Below are 21,223 nucleotides of genomic sequence, written 5' to 3' on the forward strand. Positions count from 1 at the left end.
AGTTATGCCCTGGAGAGATTTCTAAAAATACTTTTCCATGAGTTTCCAAGGACTTCCAAATGTTTTCAGACAGAACCTTCTGCATGTTAATATATGGACTACAGGTGTGTGCCTCATCTGATCCTCAAAATTTTATCTCACTTTATTTTTTATTTTTTATTTTTGGACAATACATACGAAAACAACAAAACAGTTTATTTAAAAGGTGATATTTTTATTCAGTTTTAATATTTTGTATTCCCTCTAATAAATTAAAGGTCTAATTCGGCAAATTCAGTGACTTTTCAATGATAACGCCGATTTTTAAAAATATAAATTCAAGCAGTTTTCAAGGAAAACCTTCAATTTCAACGACATTTAAAGATTGTACGAACCATGCAAGTGACCGGGCTGCCCATATTCACAGTGCATCATCAGTAATTAGATTGGATTAGATTATATGCTCGGATAAGAGGAGAAGGCTCCGCTTTTTAATTATCATAGTTTTTATTTTAACAGCGTGCACTGAAGTAATTGATAAAAATGTCACGTAAATCGAATGAAAATTTGAGAGCAATACAAACTCTGAAAATTTTAAGTCTTACGAAAATATGTTAAATACTATTATGCTTTTAAGAAAACCAAACTTGTTACAGATTATTCTGTTGACATGCGACATACTCTTTATATTTTGTAGTAGATATTGCGATAAATGGAAACTTAAGTCAGCACAGAGAAAACAAAAAGTATCGTGTTTGGTTCTACAAAGAAGCATACATATATAAATTTAACACAAGCAATGTTGATGTTGATGTTTTAGATGAATATAAGTACTTAGGATCATCTTTTACAATAACTGAAAATTCTCCAACGGCCAGAATAACCTAGTATCCATAGTTAATTATTCAAAGTCTGCATTTACTTAAAAAAGCGTATACGTAGTTTAGATTTGACTTTGATTGACAAGTGAAACTGGTCGATCAAATCATTCAACTGATCTATACATATGCTTGTGAAATTGAGGGATTTGTGAAATCTGATATAGACGAAAAAAACTCATCTTTTTTTCCTCAGACGTATATTGAAAGTCAAAATAATGTACCCCTCTGCATCTGGTATACGGCGGAAACATTCCTCTTAATTATCAACATTAAAAGTCACATGATAAACTATTGGGCTTTTGTTTAGTTTTCTTAATAGTTAGTGGTTATGAAGATAAATCATCGTATGCATTCTCTCCAATATAAACACTTTCGTTATGATTTGTACTGCATTAAATGTTTACTTGAAGTAAAATCTGCATTAGATAAATGTTGGGTTAAGTTACGTATGGAGAAATCAAGGTTTTGTATCATTTAAATTGTTAACAAATCCCGTAGAACAACTAACAGATCGATACATACAATTTTGGGCAGCTAACATCAACATGTCATCTAAATGTTTTAATTACAGGTTATATAAAACTAGTTTGGATTTAGAAAAGATCTATTTCTCATTACCAAAAAGAAATCTAAAATTTTCATTATGTTTAGAACTGCAAACATGAGTTTCCCGTCGAAACTGCTAGATGCGCTAATTGTTCCCTATAACGAAAGATATTGCACACTCTGTCAGTCTCATGAAACATTGCACACTCTGTCAGTCTCAAGAAATAAGGGATGAATGTCACCATCTTCTATCTTGTTCTTAATTTCACTATGAAAGACAGATTCTTTATAATGAGTACTACGCTATATATATACAAAAAAGCTTTGAAAACCTGCCTTACCGTCACCATGCACAGTGCCCTTCCACCCATAATAGATTGATATGTATGTGTAGCCAAGGGTCGGAAAAGATCAGAGAAAGGACGGGAAAAGGTAGGAACGTACTTATGTATGTACAACTCCGAGCACTACAACCCCGATGTACATATCTCTACTGTGATCGTATGGTGTTAATCTTTCTGTAAAATATCCATGTCTAAGGAAAAGTTTATAATCTGGCTGCCAGTGTTTGATAAGTGAATTGCTTACTTTCACGTAATAAACCTGATTCCAAATTACAGACTTATTAATGTACTGAGAATCAGAAATAAGGAGCCAACTGTATACTTAAATTTTACGTAAGCGATTTTTCGTTGTTAGTTTCATTCTGACTGCTCAGCAATATCTGTTATGGCTGCGTGCGAACCTGAATTACTCACAGTGCTAATTCTGCTCGGACGATGATCCTATGCAAACATCATGATATTAAAAATTCACTAACTTGAATTTTCTAAATGCTCCTGATTTTCTGGATCTACATATCTTCCAAACATATGTTTTCAACTCCGCACCAAAGAATCAGGTGCTAATTTCAGTAATGAATTATACAAATTCCAATCTTTAAATGGACTGAAATTCCGTCATAAAGGAATGTATTTTGTTTTCTTCAGTTAAAACATGGATAAGCTCTCAAAAGATATTTTTTAAACTCTTACTTTCGTTATCAACACATCCTGGTCAGCCAAACCCAAATATTCTCTATTTTATCTTCACCAATTCCAATGACGGTACCCATTCTTCCATATCATTCGTACCGTGAGTCCTGAACATCCACTTACAGTGATGAAATTGTAATATCTCACAATTCCATGATACCCTTAGAAAGAAATCATATCAATTGAAGGTTTTAATGTTTTTCACGAAGTGCATACAATTTTATTCTGAATCAATGAACATTTATGGAAATGAACGACTTTTGTTGCAAATGAATGAAAGAAATATTGGATATAAATTGCGCAATATATCAAAGGAATAAAAAAAATTGCATAACAATTAAAAGAGTGTAGTCTATACGGATAGCAAATATTCTAATTAAATAACTTCTGATGTTAGTTCATGGAAACCATAGCATATAAAGTATGTTCTAAATCTGAATACGTATCATAACAGTTGAATGCAGCATGTGTTACATACGATAAGATGCATACAGAATGTTGATAACCATTGCACCAGTTACGTCAAAAAAAAATAAAATATGAATTAGTAAATGTTACTTTAAATGAATAATTATAAGTAGTATAGTGGGCCACCCTAGCGTCAAGGGAAGGTTAGTGTTAAACTAGGGGGGTTGTACCCTGGCGTCAAGGGGAATTTAACATGGGGAAATTTAACATGGAGTGAATGGGGAATGGAACATATCGACAACGACTGGGATACCTTGGCGTCAAGGGGAATTTAGCATGGGAATATATCGTGGGGCTCTCTAGCGTCAAGGGGAATTTAACATGGGGAATATATCGTGGGACTGTCTAGCGTCAAGGGGAATTTAACATGGGAATATATCGTGGGACTGTCTAGCGTCAAGGGGAATTTAACATGGGAATATATCGTGGGACCGTCTAGTGTCAAGGGAAAATTAACATGGGAATATATAGTGGATTATAAACACTAATACAACATGAAGAAAAAAATTGAGGCAAGATAGTCATTTCTTATCGAGGCCTATGAGGGGCTCTGAAAAGGGCCTTTGGGTTTATGTTAACATCTTTTCGTTAACACAGAGAGCATGACATTGGTCTTCTTCTTTTCCTCAAACTTTGTCTGATTTCTGGTCCGTAGATCATAACTCTCTTTAAACAGCTTTGTCTCTCCACATAAATTCTTCTTTTCCAAACGTTTGTATCCGTCATCCTGACAATGGTCCACGATAATCTGACATACATGGGTAAGTCCGTACGGAACAGCATTGACGATACGAGAACAGAGGATTCTACGTCGGTCCACATGTTTGTGACGAGAACAGGTGAAGGAATGCAGCAAACTGCTGTTATTTATAGGGGCGACTGAGGATCGAAACGGATTGAGTTTGTTGACCAATCCAAACACGCGTTACAAAATTCAGTCACCAGACGAAGTCATTCGTCCAATCCGAAAAGAGCAGTCTGTGACGTCACATCCCCTATATAGAGGCGCTAGCGTCTGTGTGCAGTCAGTCCATGCGACACCGTTTTCAATCATGACGGAAACTAAGAAGACAATGAATTGGGGTGCACCGGTCGTGGAGACGATAAGAGATGAAATAGCAGCGACTACCCAAGTTAACACAGACCTACTTCCAGAAGAGGCTACTTTTAATTGGGATTTTGTGGATTTTCTTACCTCGCAAGAATTTGTTCCGGTACCTTTGCCAGTACCTTCTCCTTCTTTACCACTCGCTGATCATTTCAAACAGAGACAGAAAGAAGAATTGGAGAAATTTATGCAGCAGCAAAAGGAAGCAGAACACACTTTTCTTCATCAACAATAGCTAGAAGAAGACGCAAAAAGGAAACGACAGGAAGAAGAAGCAACGAAGAAACAAGGTAGTGAAAGTCAAACGGTCACGGTACTTTTAGACATTTTAGCAGAGTTAAGAAGTCTGAAACAAATGTATCAGACTTCTTTATTAAGACCGAAGAGAATAAGACCTTCCCAAGCTAAACAACCCAATCCTCTGACTACGCCTGTCGTACCACCCTTAGTGATTTCTACCAAAACGTCATCGACAGGAGGCAAAACCAGACGTAAGCCTTGGCCGTGGCAAAGGCTTAAGGCAGTTAAAGTTGATTTAAACAAGCAAATACCCAAAGGCCCTTTTCAGGTCCACCCATTTCTCTCGAAAAGAGATAGTATTTCAATTGCCAACATCAATTAAAACTCAGAAACCCTTTTTACCCCTATTGTATGTGTGAATGTATGAGTGCATGAGTGTATGTTCTTATTCTAGAACCAAGAGACACTTACGTTTTATGCCAGGTCTATTCTGATTCAAAGAGATTGAAATGAATAGTGGAAGGCAAGACAGACCCTGGTCTGTCATGGATATAAAGTGACCCATGATGTTTAACATGTAGTCATTTGACTTTTTGCAGTCAAGATGAAACGATCGCATCAATTCGTGAAGAAAGGAGAAGAAAGTAAGAGGCAGAAACGTGATTTATCGCCTCGTACAATAGCTGAAGTCTTGGCACAAATTCAGGACAGTGATTTTGAAGTTGACATGAGTGAACCAGAATCCAGGCCCAGAGAGTCTTCACCTAACCAAAGTTCACCAGCAAACCCTGAAAAATATTACCACATTCGAGAGACGGAAAGGCGCTCCTCTAGAAAATTTAGAAATACGACTTACACCTACTCAATGAAGTTTAAAGATTTCAAGTCCGACGTACCATTGGAGAAAGCAGAAGGATTCATCAACGAGGTGTGGGATTCTTTGTTAACCACACTGAAATGACAATGTCAAGCCAAAGAAGACGGTCGCTTGAGACTTTCCGTACATCACGACAGCTTGAAATCTCCTGTTTGGATCGGGTTTAGCAGTCCCGCAGAACTGACACCTTCCAAAGTCATCGACAAGATTCAACACGTGCAACAATCAAATGACCAGTTTCACATCACCGATGGTAAAGCGACACTGTCCATGACCCACGTGTCCCTTCCCCAAGGGACTGGACGTAAAAATGTCTTATTGGTGGACGACCTTCGTAACACCAAAACAATCCTCGTCCGAATTAACAACCCTCAAGACCAGATGTGTTTAGCCCAAGCCATCGTGGTGGGACGAACCTATGCCAACAAGAATGACACGGTAGAATGAAAAAGAGCCTGGAAAACTATTCAACAATCGGACCGAGCCAAACAACAAAATGAAGCAAAACTACTGTTACAACAAGCGGGCCTGTCCAAAGACACACCCTGTGGCATTCCTGAAATGCAAAAATTGCAAGATGCCCTAGCTCCATGCTACACCTTGAAAATGCACCCTCGAGAAGTGCGCGGACCTCTGTTGTTTCCAGGCAAAGATTTTAAAGATGGACAATACATTCACGTCGATCATCATGATGAACATTTCGATGCCATTACCAGTATCACCGGATTCCTGAGATACAGATATTACTGTGAGAAATGTGACTATGGTTATAACAATTGAGAGCAACACAAGCATTGTGGATCGAAATGCTAAGAATGTTTGGCCTCTCAACACTGTCTGGACGAAGGACAAGAACGAGTGCATTGTTCAGCTTGCCAGCGCACTTTTGTCATCCCTGCCTGTTACCAACAACATCTAAAGACGCAAGGTTCACAGCAGAAATGTGCTTGTCAACTCCTGAGATTGTGCCCTACGTGTGGACAAGGCATACGTACCAATAATGCCAAGACACACGTATGTCCAGGAAAGAAAAAATGTCACATTTGTCACCAAATCGTGGACTTGGAACACCAATGCGACATTCAAAAAAACCAACCACAACAAGAGGAGGAAGATGACCCCAAGAAGAAAGGCAATTTCATCTTTTTCGATTTCGAATGCATGCAAGAGACAGGCATTCACATTCCTAATTTCTGTGTGGCTCATCGAGCGTGAGAGAAGTGCATTCAGGAGCCTATCTTTAATCATTGCCCTCACTGCAGCAAGATTCCTGGAGGAAGTGAAAAGATCTTTCGGGGACCGAACATGCTGGCCGATTTTGCCCGATGGATCTTAGACCCCATCGACGAGACATGGAGCCAAGAGGACATCGAACGTTACGGAGATTGTCATCGCCATGCCACGGTGATGGCTCACAATTTCTCGGGATACGATGGACAGTTTCTTTTGAGGTACTATACGGAACAAGGCACCGAACGTCTAATTTAGTGACTTTGAAAGGAGCCAAAATCATTTCCATGCAAGTGGGACAAGTACAGTTTAAAGATTCGATGAGTTATTTGGCCATGCCTTTGACCCGAATGCCTAAAACGTTTGGAATGGCAGAAATGGCCAAAGGCTACTTTCCACACTTTCTCAATACCGAAGCCAATCAACATGCCGTTCTAACCCATTTGCCTGAGACTGACGATTACGACCCCGACAACATGCGTACCGAACAACGAGAAGCTTTCTACGCTTGCTACCAGGCCCATGCCTCAGACCCTTTCGACTTTCAGGAAGAAATGTTGAAGTATTGTCTTTCCGACGTGGACATTTTACGGCGTTGCTGTGGAAAATTTCGAGAACTGTTCATGGAACACGGAGGGGTCGTTCCTTTGAAAGAAGCTTGCACCATTGCCAAAGCATGTTCCTTAGTGTACAGACAACGATTCATGCCTGAAAACACCCTGGCTGTCATCAGTCCTCAAATGGTCAACTTTGTCAAACGTCAATACTCGGTCAAAGCCCTCCGCTGGTTACATTACTTGTGCGACAAGGAAGACAAATGGATTCAGCACGCCCGCAACAGAGGAGGGCGAAAAGACCATCGGAATGTATTCGGTAGAAGGCTGAGACTTAGAAAACCCTAAGACTGTGTACGAGTTTAACGGTTGCTTATTTCACGGATGTCCCGTCTGCTACCCTGAACGTGGCACTAAAAATAAGTTTTTACAACGAACCATGGAAGACTTGTACCAGGTCACTTGTCAGCGACGCTTGAAGTTAGAACAACAAGGATACCAAGTGGTGGAAATGTGGGAACACGAATACGATCACCGCTTGAAAACCGATCCCGAGTTTAAACGCATCGTAGAAAGTTACAAGTTGATGGGCCCGCTGAACCCGAGGGATAGTTTGTACGGAGGAAGGACAACTGCCACCTGTTTCCTGTACCACGCTGATGAAGAGAAAGGAGAAGAAATCAAATACTTGGACGTGTGCTCACTGTATCCCTACGTGTGCAAATATTGTCGCTTTCCTGCAGGACACCCACAATTGCTAACGGAACACATTGACCTGAACCACATTCGACAATACTAAGGCTTGATCAAGTGCAAAGTTTTGCCTCCCACCAACTTGTACCATCCCGTGTTACCTCACCATTGCCAAGGAAAACTGATGTTTCCCTTGTGCCGTACTTGTGCCGAAATGTGCAACCAAGACCAGCCTTGTCAGCACACCCAGGAAGAACGCGCCTTGACGGGAACGTGGGTTAGCGTGGAATTGTTCAAAGATCTGGACATGGGATACCAACTGTTAGAAGTGTATGAAATTTACCACTTTCCCAAGACACAACAATACCACAAGGGTGACCCCAGTCAGAAAGTCATTTTCGCAGACTACGTGGATGCCTTTTTGAAACTGAAACAAGAAGCCAGCGGCTATCCTTCTTGGTGTCACACTCCCGAAGACCAAAAGACATTCAAAGAGAAATACTGGGAGCAGGAATGTATCACTTTGGACCACATCGAGAAAAACGAAGACAGGCGATCGTTTGCCAAAGTGATGTTAAATTGCTTGTGGGGCAAAATGGCACAACGACCGTGTTTACCCAAGACGGAATATTTGACAGAACCTTCCCGTTACTTCCAGATGATTCACGACAAAACCAAATACATGAAACACGTGGACATCGTTCGTGAGGATTTGATCTTAGTCAATTACGAAGATCTGGACTTTGTACAAGCCGACGAATTTGGAAATGCCATCATCTCGGCTTATGTGACAGCCCATGCTCGCTTAAAATTGTACGAAGCTTTAGAACTGTTAGGGGATCGTGTCCTGTACTTTGACACGGACAGTTGCATCTACATCGATCGCCCAGGCCAACGTCACCCTGACATCGAAGGAGACCGTTTAGGAGCCTGGACAGACGAGCAACCCGACGAGAAGATTTTAAGTTTCGCTACGAATACCGGGACAAACAAGGAGAAGTGCACACGGAGTGTAAAGTGAAAGGACTGACTCTCAATTATCGCACCAGTCAAGTGGTGAACTTTGGCGTATTGAAAGAAGTCTTGCAGTCTGGAGAGGATGAAAAGTTTAAAGTGACCACCTGCCAACCGAACAAGATTGTACGTTTACCCACTCACCAAATCGTCAGTCGACCCTTGGAAAAAGTCTATCAAATCGTGTACCACAAGCGAGTGAGGCTTCCCAACCACTTCACTTTGCCGTACGGTCACATCGATATTGGTCAGCATATAAAAAGGGACAATGTCCAAGATCAATAGTTCATCCGGATTTTTCTACTTGGGCGAAGGGATAAAGTCAAGTGCTTCAGTTGCGGTGTGTCACTTCACCAGTGGAAGCAACAAGATTCCGCCTACCTTGAACATGCTTGATGGTCTCCGAATTGTCCCTACCTACTTTTAGTGGGACCAAGTCACTGAAGTGACCTACCATGTCGTTTGAAAAAAAGACACTACCCGATGTAGAGACTATAAGAACATTACACACTGTCCCTAGGACATCTTGGTTACCCAAAACATGTTGTACAGAGACTTGTTTCTATTCCATTTGATCGCTTTTATGTGCATTTTATCGTTGTACGTAACCATTTGGCTTTTATGCATTTTAGTCTTTGGTGGTTTTGTTTTGAAACATCAATAACCGTGTCCTGACAAAGTATATAAACTCTTGTCTTGTCTGTCTTCGTGTCACAAGTGACATTCCTTGCACTATGGCTACCTCTGCTGCCTCTGCTCCCTCTTCCTCCACTTTCAAAGTCATCGACGAACACTTAGATCGTGCCAGTTGGGCGGCTTTGTATCTTCGTCATCCCTTTAACATGCTCATTGCTGGGCTTTGCGGTTCAGGCAAAACCGAATTTGTCAAACGTTTGATCGAACATAAACATCATTTGATCGATCGTTCACCTCAACGAATCGTGTGGTGTTACAAAGAGTGGCAATCAGCGTACAGTCTCTTGCGAGAAAGTCAAGGCGATTCCATCGTGTTTGTGGAAGGAATTCCTAACGAAGACGGCGGAATCGTGTCTGACGCCCGTCAAACCCATCTGGTCATTTTCGACGACATGTTAGGAGAAGACGAAGAAGAAATTAAACTGTGGTTTACGCGCAAATGGCATCATCGTAATGCCAGTGCCAGTTACATCACTCAAAATTTGTTTCAACAAAGTAAAGCCCATCGCACCATCAGTTTCAATGCTCATTACGTGGTCTTGTTTAAAAGTCCTCGAGATAAATCACAAGTGCAAGTCTTAGCCAAACAGTTAGGAACGCCTTGGCTAACTCAGGCGTACGACGATGTCACTCAAACTCCACAAGCCTATTTACTCGTCGATTTGAAACCCACTACCCCCGATTATTTGCAATTTCGTACCCATTTGTTTCACCACTGGTGTCAAGACGGAGGTTCTGTCCTGTACATGTCTCCTTCCTCGATATAACCAAATAAATCTGTAGAAAACCTCGGACACTTTTTGTCTGTCTCACACAGTGTCAACATGACGTCCCTTCAGTCTCTTCTTCCCGACAAATTTATTCGTGCCTTGTATGACATCAGTCGCGAAAAAAATCCACAAATACGCGCTCGTGTCTTAAAAGCCAGTCTCAAAGAAGTCGTACGATGTTTTACGGTGACTGCAAGTCAATTACTGCAAGGCATCATTCAGATTCCTCATCGAACCAAACGCTTTTTTGATAGAAGCAAAGTAGCCTTGACACAGCTGGCCGATCCCCGTATCGACACTCAAACCAAAAAGCAAATCATTTTGAAACCTGGAGGGAGCGGTACTCTGGAAGGTGTCATCATTCGCTCCCTCTTAAGATGGGATCCTAATGCTCCCAAAGTTCTCCCCAAGAAAAAAGCCACTCCCAAAAAAGCCAAACGAAGCCCGAAGAAGAAAAAGAGCAACGGTGTCAAGACAGGTCACAACCCCAGAAAAAGAAAAGCCCACAGAAAAAGAAATAGAGAAGTCCCCAGAAAAGATAAGCCCACAGAAAACAGCTTCTACCCGCAAGAGAGGCACTTCGGCCAGGACGCAACCTTACATTCGCAAACCACGACCTGCAACGACGGTGACCGCGTCTCCGGTAGCCTCAGGTTCATCCACTTCTCCGTTGACGATACCATGGAAACCCGTGTCTCCAGGAACTTCTAGAGTGGTGACACCCTCCTCCTCTTTAGCAGCAGTGGCAGCTACTCACAAAGTACCTGCTCCCAAAATCAAAGTCCAAGAGAGATGTTACAGAGTTTACTGGATTTGTCCAAGCAAGAACTGACTCAGTTTAGTCCGTTGCGAACCCCTTCACGATGTGTGATGCCTGGCATCAAGTTGATACGACGTAAAGACAATCAGTGGCGACGCGTTCCAGTATAAAAAAAAGGCCTGAGACAAAATATGGGTATCAGTGTTTGTGTGCTCCTGAAGACTCAAAGATGTCACTCCCCAGAAAACATCCCTCTTCTAAACTCAAGGGAAAGAAAAGGAAAGGACTGCCACCTCGTTTAGTCAAACATGGGGACATGTTGTCTGTCCTATCCAAAGCTTCTCCGCCCATACGAAAAAAACTCATTCAAACGGAATCCAAAGATGTCATCGATACCGTGTGCGAATGTTGTTTGAACGTCTTGAAAGGTATGATCCCTTTGTCGAAACACCAGAAACAATGCTTAGGCAAACATCGTCACGTTCTTCGTCAAATGGTTCAAAAGAAAATCCCCATTCGTCAAAAGATGTCGGTTCAACGTGGAGGAATTTTGCCACTATTGTTAGGACCTTTGCTGAAAGGAGTATTGGGAACCATGCTGTGAGAACTCGTGGGAGCAAGATAAAAAGGACCTCTGGAGTCCCAAGATCTCAGAAGTGACCCATGACATCGAATGGAAGGACAAAAACTAGATTTAGTGCCTTACAAACGATGGATGGAATACCATCGTTGTCAAGAACAACGAACCCCGCATTTGCCTCCCAATCCCAATTTGACCGAGATGTCCCAGTTACAACACGAACTGCTGTCGTTGATGGATCGCCACGATTTGTGCGAAACAGAAAAATCGCAAAAGTACGGTCAACTCTTGCATCGACTGAAACTCTTTCACCAGAAAGCTTTAGACGAAACAGCTCTCCCCACTCTGAAAGATTTTAAGACCTTGATGAAAAGTCCCCTCCACCACACCACCACCACCACCACCACCATCCCCAGTAGTCATGAAAGACGTCACCCCAAGAAAGCCTGAGGAAGAAGAGATACGAGAAGTTTTTCAAACAACGTCAGCAGCTCCCATTTCTAGTAAGATTTCAGCATCCTTGTTGACCCCTTCCCCACACCTCAACGAGAAGAAATGAAAGCTTGGGTTAAAAAGATGATGTCCATTCCTCATTCGGCAGAAGTGAAAAAGAAAGAAGGGAAACCAGAAGTAAAAAAAGAAAAGAAGACCAAAGCCATTCCATTACCACCTCCACCACTAGCTTCGACTTCTACTCCCGTGGCCCATCGGACACGTAAATCCGTTTCCAAGCCACCCTTTCGCCCCATCCAAAGTAGCATCAGCGAAGAGTGGGTAACTTATTAACAAACAAAAAATGGAAAAGGTGTTAGCCAGCATTTACTACGATTCATCCCATCCTGCAGGTTATGGAGGAGTTCAGAAATTGTATCGTGCTGCCAAAACTCGACTGAAAAGTCTCCGTTTACCTCAAGTGCAACGATGGTTACAAGAACAAGTTACCCACACTTTACACAAACCCATTCGACGCAAGTTTTCCAGAAGTCGCACCCAAGTGGAAGGCATCGATCATCAAAGGCAAGCCGATTTAGCCGATGATTCTACAATGGCGGCTACAAATATTTGTTTTGTGTCATCGACGTCTTTTCCAAATTTGCCTGGGTCGTGCCATTGACTTCCAAATCGACCAGCGAGTTAGTGCGAGCCCTACAACGGGTGTTGAAACAAAGCGGTCGTCACCTTCTTCGATGGCAAACAGACAAAGACAGAATTTCTGAACCACGTTTTCCAAAAACAATTAAAGAAACGTGACATTCATTTTTTTCACCACCGAGAATCCCGAAACCAAAGCTAGCATCGTGGAACGTTTTCAACGCACTTTGAAAGAACACATGTGGAAATATTGTACACATCATCACACTCTCAAGTACATCGACATCTTACCGCACCTGGTTCAAGCGTACAACCAATCTTACCATCGAAGCATTAGACAACGAAGTGCTGGTTTCTGATCACCTGTTTGGTACGTCCCCGATGGTGGCTGTCCCCAAGAAAAGTGGAGTGTTGGCCGTAGGGTTTTGGGTGCGCATTGGCAAAACCAAATGCACTTTCGACAAAGGTTACTTGCCCAACTGGACCACAGAATTGTTTCCTGTCACTGGACGAGTGCATGGCCGTCATCCTGCCGTCTATAAATTGGAAGACATAAACGGGGAAGTGTTAAATGGAACGTTTTATTTGCCTGAGTTACAACGTGTCGCCAAAAAAGAAGACGACGTGTACGACATCGAAAGCATTCTCGAACGAAGAACCCGTAAAGTGGGCAAACGACGTGCCAAAGAAGTCAAAGTGCGTTGGAATGGATATCCTCCCAGTTTTGATCGACTGCAAGATTTACAGAAACAACCCTTGTCGGTGTGGTGTGGAGAACGTGTGCCTAAAACGCAAATCGTCTTTTTCTGCCAAATCTTTGTGGTGTATTGTGTCATCGGTGAGGCCATCGCCAATTTTAGTTTTCAACAAGGAGACAAACAAATGTGGACCATTTTATTGAGCACCTGCATCGGTTACCTTCTTTCCAATCCATCCCTGAAATTCTCCTCGAATGGCAACAACAGGAATCTTGCGTCCAGTGTCAGTCACCACTCCAACAAAAACAACCCCCTTTTGGGCGGAGACACTCCTCTGACTTCCAGTAACCCCTCGGACAGCAAAAGAACTCTGGAATTATGAACCACCATAACCAATTTTACTTAACCTTACCCAGTGACAGTTCCATGGAGGTGTTTCCCAACAACACTTTGTGCTGTTACACGGCCAAATTACCTCAGGCCATCCAATTAGATCACGAAGCCCATTGGGAAGTGGCTTTGGTAGAAATCATTCACCCGACACAAATCAAAAACGTGACCGAAAAGCAAAACGCTTTCCAGGTGGAAATCCTGAATGCCCAGTTGGAAGAAGAAATAAATAAAATCGGGTTTTTAGGGGACACAAGACCAGCAAGCAATACATCCTTCAGTATCTACACATTGAAAATTCCTTCAGGTTATTATTTTAGTGGCGAACATTTGGTGGACACCCACTATTTGCCCGTCAGTAAGTCGCATTTTGACACTGTCAACATTGCTATAAAAGGAAATCTGGGACAAAATATTCCATTCCCCAAAGGGAAAGTCACGGTGAAACTCCTTTTTCGAAAACGATTCTCTAACGAATTGTAAGTCATCTATCCAGTGTACCGAGGCTTGCCTCGACAGAGAGGACATGGTTTAGGGGATATGTTAAAATCAGCCTTTCGTTCGGTGGCTTCGGTGTTGAAACCGATGGTGACACGAGGATTGCATACCTTGAAAATTGCGGCATTGACACATGGTAAAGAATTTCTCCAAATGTCATCATTGACAAACAAAACCCTAAAGAAGAATTCTTGAAGGCAGGCAAAAATGTCTTGCTGTAAACGGGTAAAGACATTTTGGGCCGACGAGAAACTCCTATAAATACCCTGAACGCTACCGAGTCAGGCATTCCTGTTTCCCTGACGAATCAACAAGGACAAGGCAGAAAGAGACGACGAAGAAAACACCCTTTCACAAGGCTTCACACTTCTAAACTAGAAAGACAAAGAAAAGAAGAACCGCTCGAGACTTAGACGTTTTTGAATATTAAATTATAGAGAGACAGAAAAAAAATGATGCACCAAGAGTCTTGCGCCTGTTTCAAGTCGGAACTGGATCTGTTTGCCATGCAGCCTACCATGATGACGATGCAAGAATCCCAATGGGTCGAATTTCATCCCATATCCTCTTTGACAGCCTCAACTCCCATCGAGTTTGAAATCAAAGGACAAAGATTACATAGATCTGAACAGTAGTTACTTATATTTGAAAGTCAAAGTGAACAATACGGATGGTAGCGATCTTGATGCCGATGAGGCAGTAGCTCCTGTCAACAATTTCATGTATTTCTTTTTCAGCTTAGTGGACTTGTATTTGAATAACAAACTGGTCAGCAGCAGCATGGATACTTACCCTTATCGAGCGTACCTGGAAAATCTCTTGACATACGGAAAAGAAACCAAAATCACTCATCTGGATGCTTGCGTGGTATGGAAACCTGACACAGCGAACAAGTTCGATGAGGTGGCAGATAAAGACTGCACCAATAAGGGATTTGCCGCACGTCAAAAGAAAATTGCTGGAAGCCGAAGTGTAGAACTGATGGATCGCTTGCATTTGGACATGTGGTTACAAGAAAAGTATTTGCTGAACGGCGAAGATATTCGCCTGAGACTGAATCGCAGCAGTACCACTTTCCATTTGATGGCTGGTGCAGCCGATTAAAAAACCATTATCCAAGAAGCCTTGCTCTACGTGCGACGTGTGGAAGTGTTACCAAAAGTGGGAAACGACATCAGTCACACTTTGAGCAGAACGACCGCTAAGTATCCGATACGACGTGTGGAAGTGAAAACTTTCCATCATTGCCTCTGGACTGCGATCCAAGATCGAAGATCATGTGTTCCAAGGACAGTTACCCAAGCGATTAATCCTTGATACCGTGAGCAATGCAGCACTCAACGGAGTCCACGATCAAAATCCTTTCCAGTTTAAGCACTACGACGTATCCAAAATCGAAGTCAGTGGAGATGGCAAGACCTTGTGTACCAGACCCTTCGAACCTGACTTTAGTGCCAAGATGAATTACTTGAGGTCGTACTTATCCCTGTACGAAGCCACGGGACAGTTAGGAAGCAACACCAGTCGTGGTATTACGTACGACGATTATGCAGGAGGCTATGCTTTGTGGGCTTTTGATTTCACTCCAGACCAAATGGAGCGAAGAGGGACATTTCCACCCATTAAAATCCAACCAAATTCGAGTGGAACTTCAGTTTGCTAATGTTCTACCTGAGACGGTGAACGTCCTCTTGTATGCCGAATTCGATAATACCCTAGAAATCAACAGTTTGAGAGAAGTCATTCTAGACTATTAGAAGCCATGGGAGGCTGTTATCCCTCTTTACATAGGTCATTATGGTTATATTTTGTCTTTAGCTAAAAAAAAAAAACATAGTGTACATCAATGACCCAATGACTTCCAACAGTGGAAATCTCAATTTAATTCATAACGTTGTCAACCTTGTCCAAAATAGATGGTTAATTAAAAAAATGTTTGTTGTTGAACTGAATTGTTAACTTTAAAAAATTGTCTAAAATAGATGGTTAATTGAAAAAAATGCGTTTGTCGTTTGTTTTGCCATGGGTATCATGAACCATGCTCTTTGACTTTTCTCTATCCCTCACATCAAACTATTTTAGCGTTCCGTCTCGAAACTGTGTAGGGATGTTTTCCTTCGCGTCCGCGCTTTTACTAAAAAACGGAGTAAATCTCCAGTCTGACCACCATGCTAACAGCTACGGAAAACATATAGGACCAAAACCTCACAACCCAAATTGCTTATACTGCCGGGAGCCTGAAGACCTACACCACATATTCAACATATGTTACAAATTACGGAAAGAAAGGGAAATTTTCAAAACGGAACAGAATAAAATAGGATCGCCGAGTACATATCCAGAATTCCTCAATAGCACAAACCCCAATTTAAAAACCACTTACAACAATATCATTACTTTCCTTAAAAAAAACTGAAACATATACGAAAATTTCAACACAAACCATAAATAATTAATTAAGCGATATATCCTTTTAGACCAATAGCAGGGACTAGGATTCGGTTCTCTCGATCTCTCCAGTTATGAGAGGCGAGTGTGATCGACGAGAGAATCTAACCCGAAACCAGCTAAGCAACGAAATTATTTAAATTACACTAATAAATACTTACATAAAATATATATATATCAAATTTGGACCAATGGCGAAGACAAGGATTCGGTCTCCCCGAACTCTCCATTTATGAGAGGCGAGTGTGATCGACGAGGGAATCTAATCCGAATCTAGCCAAAAGTATTACAAAATAAATATACTCACAAAACAAGTACCAAATTCTGAACAATAGAAAAACTCATTTTATCAAAACTAGCCCACTGACTGATAAAAACCTACAAACAAATATCATTAAATTAAAAAACACCTAGTCCAAATACCAGGAAGAAATATACAGGGGGTGGGTGGTGGGAAAAACAAAATAATCCTTCTCCACTTCTCCTAACTCAATACTCACCTAACACCCTAACAGCTCCAAAAGTCTATCTTCTACATAGGTGACAGCTATGACAAAACTAGATATAACCATAGAGTCCCAAAATAGAACGTATAAGGTGGTCGCAAGAATAGACCATCAGGGATCCCCCGTATTAAGACCCTAAACTTACACATATAAGGTAGTCGAAAAAACCCAACGACTATCAGGCCCGGCGGCACAATGCTGCAAATATAACAAATATATAGAACACCACCCCAAAAATAACTTGTATAAGGTAGTCAAAAAACCCAATGACTATCAGGGCCAGCAGCACAAGGCTGCAACCAAGAACTACAAATAGAAAAATAGGAGCCAAAATAATTACTCAGTAAGATGGAAAAAACACCTATTCCATCCAGGGCCAGCAGCACAATGCTGCAAAACCAACCGACCAAAATGCTGTCACCTATTAGCTAACATCGACCTCAATAGACTCTATCTCTCTTAAAAACAGCACAGAGTTTCTTATTATTCAAATTCCAAAAGACGGAAATTTAGAACAAAATATCCTGGATCGGAAAAACCCTACTGACCTGTGGCAAAACAACTCCGCCCAAGCCCGACCACTTTCACCCTTTACCACGGACAGACATCAAAACACATACGTGCAGTGCACGCATCATAAATTAAAAATACGTACTAGATCGGGCCCAATCCCACTAGTCGCAAAATCAATGCAAATGAATGACAGAGTGTGTGCTGGTTCCAATCCCACTCAAACAAAAAAACATAGGCCTTACAATCAGATCGATGTGTACACAAAAGTACCTCGACCTGACGGCCCAATCAATTAGTGTTCTGTGAACACAGAAATGCCTGGAGGAAGTGGCTCCATTCCTTCCTTCAAGGAGTAATCAATTAGGTGCCTGTGGCATCATAAACCAGTGGTACATGCTCAATGCGAAGCGCACGCCACTATAATTCAACTCAACAACAACAACAACAACAGTCTGACCATAGTCTGCAGCGAACAGAGCAACAAACAACACAAGAAAAGGAGCTAGCGACGGAAACACTTATTCCCGCCCAGGCGTTAAGCGCAATTAAAGGCTTAGGCCTTAATATTGCCTCCGGCTGGAGCATAAGAGAGCAACAGAAACGAACCACGCTCTTATTAATATGGGAAAACAGAGAAGGAGAGATACAGGCCAAGAACTCGACGTAGAGAGAAGAATATGCAACGACAGCGGGAGCAGAATTTGCAGACCCATACAGTTAGCAGTCCCACTACAGCGAGTCAACAAAAAATATGCAGCCAACAACAGTCAACTCCTAACAAAGAAACCACCCCAGTGAGAGTGGAGAAAGAACACAGGGCCCAGGAAATTGATTTAGCTGTACTGAAACAACAAATAACACCTAAGGACCAAGAACCGTTAGTCACTCATCAACATCTAGCTGAATTACTCGAAAAAACAAAAGAAGAAATCACTAAAACGGTATTCAGACAAATTGAGGCATTTCTGGCAGAAGACGACTCCGTAGAGGATAATACTTCCATGCTTGCGGCGGACTTAGAGGTCTCTTCCTCTAGCGAAGATGAAACAAAGGCAGCCCAACCTACTAAAACAACAAGTACAACAAAGGAAACTGAAGCTAAAACAACAAGTACAACAAAGGTAACTGAGACCAGATCAACAAAAGAAACTGAGACGAGAGCAAATAAAACCGCCGAATGCCGGAAAATGGGACTGGCAGCTTTAGACGACTTAAAAAAGGCGGGACACTGCATAAATGCAGTCTCGTACGTCAACTGGCGCTCTTTATATACTGATCGACCAATGACAACCCAATGGCACTACGGAAACCGAATTCTGAGCCAATACTACTCCAAAGCTTTTACAGAATTCTCACTACACCAGCTCTCAACAGCGGCCCAACACATTGCCTCAGTCCATGGCTACGCCTTTCCAAAAATTCGCCAAGAAGATAAAAGACAGCGCAGCGGTGCTGGGAGGTGGAAAACAAACGGGGGACGTTTTCATAACAACAGCCCTTCTTAGGGCTCAACTATTGCCTCTTATCTAATAGGGAAACCTAAATTGGCTTGGTTTCCCTCCTTGAATTTACCAAAAAACCTAAAAATTTGAACCATCGGACCACTGCTCAAAATTCACAACTACCAAAAACCTAACAGTGACAAAACTTTTAAATGTCGCTTAGACATTATTTTAATTAGGGAAAAATAAGGAATTCGTTTATGTACACCTTGTACTAGATTAGACAGAACAGTTAGGGATAGGAAATTTAACAGACTAGCAAGATTTGAACAAATTGCACAGGTGGCTTACACAATATTGGTATTTTTTAATGTCCTTTAGTACAACTGGACTTAATTTGAAATAAGTACGGGCTGGCGTTTCGGGAAGTACACAACATCCATGGCTGGCTTGTCGAGCACCTTTCCTCCTTTACCATACTCGGATTTCGTACACGTGGCAAGATGTGGAATGATTTCCACTTGCCACACGACCAGGTGTCATAATGTGACGTCATCGCTGCCGACCAATTGCAGCGGACGTTACATACTGCTTGGGTTGACACCTGGGGTGATCTTAAGGCATACTGAATGTAAACTAACATGAGTGCGTGCTTTCACTGTTCTCACTCATGTAAGAGCCTTACATCTAGGTTGTTAAGAACATAATGTTTCTACAATCTAACGGCTACAATCAAGACGTTCTCTGTGAGAACATAAATGTCTGCGGGATGTGGCACCATTCCTTCCCTCAGGAGTAATCAAAAAGGTGCCTGTGGCATCCTTAAACAGAGGTACATGTCTATTGCAGACGCACACCTCTATAATCCAACGCAACAACAACAACAGTCTGACCATCATTCATTCAATCAAGGAACGTCGACCGGTGAACATCGTGAGCAGTGCAAGGCAGCCGACCACGTACTACGAAGCAGTGCAGTGCAGCCTACCACGTGCTACTAGACATAGAAAATTCAACTTGCAGCACAAAGGGCATTGCATCATGGAGTTACAATGTAAGACAACTGACCGATATTTAGAATCAAACCGGACCGCATGCTACTATTAATAAACGAGAAAAAGGAGGGAGTGAGGAGTGGACTTAGCTGCGGCACGTGGGCCGTGACTAACCAGCATCAAATAAGCAAAAAAAAGAGGGCGCGACCATTTACACGGAGCCTGCAGCCCACGGAAACCTAACTACTCAGCCTTCTCAACCGTTCAAGAAAACGGAACACCAGAAACCTGCGGACTACAGTATTAACGCTGATGCTGGAAAATGTCATGTATGATAAAATATCAGTGGAGACCAAACCGGACCTGGTGACGTTCCCGAACTCGATTTGAAAAGGTCGAGCAACGTATCAAATTGCCTGGTTGAATGTATGGTTCTCATTTTGGCTCGAGAACCAATTTGATAATATCTATTTTTACAATTAACCTAATTTGACCTGTTTTGGTGCCGCCGTTTAAAAATTTTACACTTAATTATCAACATGCGTGACTCAAACTGTTACAAGTCGTTCAGACTTGACTGGTTGGTTTTTTATTTAATATTTTATGTATACTATGTACACTAAATTCAAACTTGTTCGTAATATTTATTCAAAATTTACAACTTATTTAAATTTGATCAATTGCAGAGGTGGCTTACACATTATTGGTATATTTTAGACCATTAGTAAAACTGTACTTGATTTGAAATAAGTACGGGCTGGCGTTTTGGGAAGTACTTGACATCCGTGGCTGGCTTTCCGAGCACCTTTTCCTCCTTTACCACGCTCGGACAACGTACACGTGGCAGCATGTGGAACGAAATCCACCTGCCAGAAGACTAGGTGTCCTAATGTGACGTCATTGCTGCCGACCAATCGTAGCGGACGTCACATACTGCTTGGGTTGACACCTGGGGCTTTTCAATGCATCTGAACCTTTTTTCAACATGAGTTGTGTGGTACTATTCCCTCTCATGTAACAGCCATTCAGTCAGACTGTTAGGGACTTATTAGTCCTACAGCCTGAAGGCTAAATTAAATAGTACCCTATGGGTACATTAAAGCCTGGGGGATGTGGCTCTAATTCCTTCCCCCAGGAGCAATTAAAAAGATGCCGGTGGCATCACTACCCAGTGGTACATGTCCCTAGTTGGACGAACACCACTTTAATTA

General features: G+C 42.0%; 1 long non-coding RNA gene across 1 annotated transcript in view; it reads right to left on the minus strand.

Moving 5' to 3' along the window:
• The window catches only part of LOC149781994 (uncharacterized), a 56,144-nt gene that overhangs the window by 1,670 nt on the left and 33,251 nt on the right, over positions 1–21,223 (minus strand). The gene's annotated exons all lie outside the window — the stretch shown is intronic.

This window comes from Sinohyriopsis cumingii, chromosome 15, assembly GCF_028554795.1.
Source record: "Sinohyriopsis cumingii isolate HCF-2022 chromosome 15, ASM2855479v2, whole genome shotgun sequence".
Classification (NCBI taxonomy): domain Eukaryota; kingdom Metazoa; phylum Mollusca; class Bivalvia; order Unionida; family Unionidae; genus Sinohyriopsis; species Sinohyriopsis cumingii.